Source organism: Solanum lycopersicum, chromosome 9 (genome assembly GCF_036512215.1).
Source record: "Solanum lycopersicum chromosome 9, SLM_r2.1".
NCBI lineage: Eukaryota > Viridiplantae > Streptophyta > Magnoliopsida > Solanales > Solanaceae > Solanum > Solanum lycopersicum.
Window position 1 is genome coordinate 48,482,066 of NC_090808.1, and position 5,520 is coordinate 48,487,585.

Consider the following 5,520-nt stretch of genomic DNA (forward strand, 5'->3'; position numbering starts at 1 on the left):
TGAACGCAGCAGGGGCATTCGTAAGACCAAAAGACATCACTACAAATTCGTAATGTCCATACCTCGTTCGAAAAGCAGTCTTTGGCACATCCATTGCCCGTATTTTCAATTGATGATAACCGGATCTCAAGTCAATCTTAGAGAAGACACAAGCACCTTGTAACTGATCGAACAAGTCATCAATGCGAGAAAGAGGATACATGTTCTTTATGGTTACCTTGTTCAACTGCCGGTAGTCTATGCACATTCGAAAATTCCCATCCTTCTTCTTCACAAACAAAACCGGAGCACCCCAAGGGGATGCACTTGGTCTAATGAAGCCTTTGTTCAATAACTCTTGAAGTTGTGCCTTTAACTCTCTTAACTCCGCGGGAGCCATTCTATAAGGGGGTATAGAAATGGGGCGAGTACCCGGTTCAGGATCAATGCAGAAGTCAATATCTCTATCCGGTGGCATGCCAGGAAGGTCTGCGGGAAACACATCTAAAAACTCACGAACTATTGAGACCGACTCAATTGGAGGTACTTGGGTAGTATCATCCCTGAGATGTGCCAAGAACGCTAAACAACCCTTGAAGACTGGAGGTTTCAACTTCAAGAACTTACTGAAAAGTTCATGCTGATCATTTGTCATTATAGGCCCAGTAGTCAGATGTGGAAACGTGCCTATGTCCAATGAGGCATACATAAGAGGAGCCATAGTGGCTGCATGTTGTACCTCTGAAACCGGAGGTGTTGGTGCAGAAAACACTGGAGGTGTTTGACCTTGATCAGATAACCCACTAAGATAAGCAAGAACCTGATTTATAATCTCTGGGGTAGGTTGGGGTGGTAGTTCCTCATTCTGCACTTGCTCAGTTTCCCTTTCCTCACCCTCTCTTACTACTTCTTCAGTCGGTGGAGGAGTCACCGCCTAGTATCAGAAGGGATAGGGGCTCGTCCTTTTCCTCTAGAGGACGTCCTCCCACGACCTCTACCACGGCCTCTTGCCGCTACTCTTCCTCGAGCTACAGCCCCAGTGGCTGGCTCAGACGCTTCTTGTCTTGCCGATGTTGGTGTTGGCGCAGTCGTTGCTCTAGTTCTAACCATCCGTGAAATAGAGTGAAGATGGCCAGATACCAATTTGTATCACCTAGATACCAATTGGACCCAAGTAATAGCACGAAAGAAGGAAAGAAAGAATGGAATTTTCCTAAAGTCTTATAGCCTCTCAAAGAAAAGTAAAGGCGTCCCCCTACCGTTCCTTAAGACTCTACTAGACTCGTTCTTGTGTGATGAGACCAACGATCCTAATGCTCTGATACCAAGTTTGTCACGACCCAAAATCGGATCGCGACTGGCACCCACACTTAGCCTCCTATGTGAGAGAACCAACCAATCTAAACCTTAACATTTCGAACATAATAAATAGAAACAATGCGGAAGACTTAAAACTCATTAACAAAATCAATAATCAACTTCTATAACTCAAAACTTATCATTATCCCCAAAATCTGGAAGTCATCACCACAAGAACATCTATGATCAAATGACTAAACTAAGAGTATTCTAAAAGCTAAAGCAAGTAAAAGCTAGTCCATGCCGGAACTTCGAGGCATCAAGAAAGGAGGAAGAAAGTCGAGTCCAAGCTAGAAGCATTAGCTCACCCTGAATTTCCGATGTAGTAAGACTGGCTTGAATTACTGTTGAGTCGAAGGCGACGACACGTTTGCTGCACTCCACAAATAAACAAGAAGAAAACATAAAAGTAGGGTCAGTACAAAACACGGGTACTGAGTAGATATCATCGGCCAACTCAAAAAGAAAACAGTATATATCAGATAATATCATAAAATCAACTAATATCCTTAGCATGCAGCATTTACCATCACCATAACCCTTGGTTACAACACCAAGCTCATCAATGAGGACTCACGCCTCCTCATCCTACTCATTTGGGAATTAGGTTCATTAGATTGAATATATTAACATCTTTCAAGATTCATTATCTTTATTCCTCTCGTGTCGATACGTGACACTCCGCTCCTCATTCTATCCTGGTGTCGGAACGTGACACCCAATCCATATTCTATCCTGGTACGGGAATGTGGCACCCGATCCATATACTATCCTGGTGTCGGAACGTGACACTCCGATCCTCATATACTATCCTGGTACCGGAACGTGGCACCCGATCCATATTCTATCCTGGTGTCGGAACGTGACACTCCGATCCTCATATACTATCCTGGTACCGGAACGTGGCACTCGATCCCCTAATCTCACTACTTTCGTTCATCAAGCCTTGTTTTATACCAAGGCATCATCATTAACAAAGTAGATTAGGGTTTTGCAAGATTTGGGATTCAATAACTTCATCATGCTTATTATATTCACAATTATATAATTACGTTAATGCAAGCATACAATTAAGAACATAGCAGGGTTTACAATATTATCAATACATATCATTCGCTATTAAGAGTTTACTACGAATATCGTAAGAGAAACCATAACCTACCTCCACCGAAGATTAGTGATCAAGCAAGCAAATTTTCTCCAAAGCTTTGTGTTTACCCTTCTCGATCGACCCTCTCTCTCTCTTCTTGTTCTTTCTATTTTCTTTATTCAAACCCTCTTTCTTTTACCCTAATTAGTATATAATTAAGAATAAAAGATGGCAATAATACCCCACTAATTAACTTAAGGTTAACTCTTTTAACCCCCAAGTAATTAGACTTATTAACATTAACCCACTAACTTTATAATTAAGGCAGGAATAGTCAAAAACGTCCCTTAAAATGTATAAAGAAATCCGACCCGAACTGGGATTACGCAGCCTGTGACGGCCCGTCGTGCCTGTGACGGTCCGTCCTGCTGCCCGTCACAGAGTTCAGAGACTCAATTTCTCTGAAGAGTCTGTGACGGTCCGTCACACCTGTGACGGTCCGTCACACCTGTGACGGTCCGTCCTGCCATTCCGTCACGAAGTTCAGAGAGTCGATTTTCAGCACCCAATTTCAGATTTTCTAAGTGTTTTAAAACGAGACCCTGCGACGGTCCGTCGTGCCCATGACGGTCCGTCGTGGGGTCCGTCGCCTCAGCCTGTTTTTCCAGAAATAAAATCTACTGCTCAAAACGACTAAACAGGTCGTTACATTAAATAATTATTTATTTATTTTGTGATTTATTATTTGCATTACATTTTTCGTATTATATATAATCTCACGTTTAATATTTTAATATGAATTTCGGTAAAAATATAGTTCAAAAAGGAAAGGGAAAAAAAGTGCATTAGAGCGTGTAAAAATATTTGTAACTTTACATCCTTCGATAATGCAAAAACCGGTAGTTCTTCTAATCAAAAACTAAAAAATCTACTATATTAAGAATAAATACGGATGATTATACACATGTTGGTGGTACGGTTTTTAATATTGATAGTAATTCACGATTAGATCCTTATCATGAACATTTTACAACGTCGCTTTGATAATTTTGATGAGGATTTGCCTAGTGATAATGATAATGATATTATAATTATACTGATACGCCTACTTTTGATGATGATGATGATGAAACTGAGCCACCTACGACTACTAATACTCCTAGTCCCGCTCCCTTTCGTTGTCCTGCCCCTGTTCCCCCATTACATCCTAGGCCTAAGGCAGAACATGTTAAAAAATTGATTGTTTGGCAATTTATGACACCAAATGAAGATAAAATACAAGTTATTTGTAATAAATGTAAATATAGATTAAATCATAAAACTGTTGGTAAATCTGGCGGGACGGGACATTTGAGTATTCATTTAATGTCTTGTTGTAAAAATAAATTTTTGCATGCTAAAGCGGTAGCGGAAGCTAAAAAAATGGTACTCCCTTCCTGAAAATGTAGGAGTAGGCTGCTCTAACATGGTATAAACACAATTAAATTCGTCTAATGTTTCTGGCTCTAGTTTACCACTTTCGTATAGTAGAGAAAAAGATCTCGAAGAACTAGCTAAAATGATATGTGTTATGGGTTTGCCATTTAGTTTTGCTGAAAATCTCGGTTTTATACATTATATTCAACTTGTATATAATCCAAATTTTAAAGATTTTGCTAGAAATACAATAAAAAAGGCTGTATTTGATTATCATGCACAACATTTTCAATATCTTCGTTGTTTATTTTATTATAATACTTGTAAAATAGTTATTACTTTTGATATGGGTCGTAGTGTGGTAACGATTATTTGACTGTTACTGCACAATGGATTGATGAAAATTGGTATATGGAAAAAAAAATTAGGTTATAAATGTTGTGAAATGCAAAAAAATGGTAGTTATATTGCTCAAACTATTTTAGATATTTTATAAAGTTATTGAATATGTGATAAAATAAGTAGTATAACCTTAGATAATGCTTCAAGTAATAATGCTGCTGTTGAATATTTAAAACCTACACTTTGTCCTTTCTATGGTGATAATTATCATATTAGGTGTAGTGCACATATATATAATTTGATGGTTAGAGATGATGTACATATGTATGATAACGGATGTACAAAAGTTGAAAATGCATGTCATTTTATATTTAAATGTCAAGTTAAGTCTAAGCGTAAAGATTTTCAAAATCGCTGTTTTGAAAATAATCTTCCACCTAGAAAAATTCCATAAACAGTGGCTACTAGATGGAATACTTTATATGAAATGCTTGTAGTCGCTTATGAATATCGAATGCCCTTACAAATGGTTTTGAATGCTCATAATTCTGATATAACATATAGACTAGATGACAATGATTGTCGTGATATAAATGAACTTATAGATTTCCTAAAAGTTTTTTACTTAACTACAAAACGAATATATGTACTTTATAGTGCATCAATTTGTACTGTTTTGCCTGATATTTGTATGATTTCTTCTAAATTATATAAATTTAAAAATAAACCAAGATTTCAACAAACCATTGAAAAAATGATTCTAAAATTTAAAAAAATATTATATTCCTATTCCTCAAATTTATTTAACTGCATGTTTGTTAAACCCTAAGTATAAAGATGTAGGTGCATCAAGGATGATTGAAAAAATGTATTTTAACTTAGATATAATGATGTATTAGACTCAGTTGTCAACAAGTTAAAGATAGCATAAAAATTGAAGCTAGAAAATTGTATGATTTATATAATGCTAATATAAATTTATCAAGTGAAAATAAACCTCAAAGCTTTAGGGTTAGATTTGATGAAAATAATATTGATGATTATTTACAGGATTATCTTGAACTTTCTCACGATAATAGAAATGATTTTGATGTCTATGTTAATCAAAATACAGAACCTACTGAAGATATTCTCCAATGGTGGAAAAATCGCGGCAAAGGATTTCAAAAACTAGTACCGATGGTTCGAGATATATTAGCAATGCAAGCGTCGTCGGTAGCTTCGGAAGGCGTCTTTAGTGCAGCAAAGTTTTAACTTGGAGAACATAGGCATTCACTAGCAGCCGACAGCTTGGAGATATCAGTATTATTTCGAGATTGAATTAATGCCGAGAG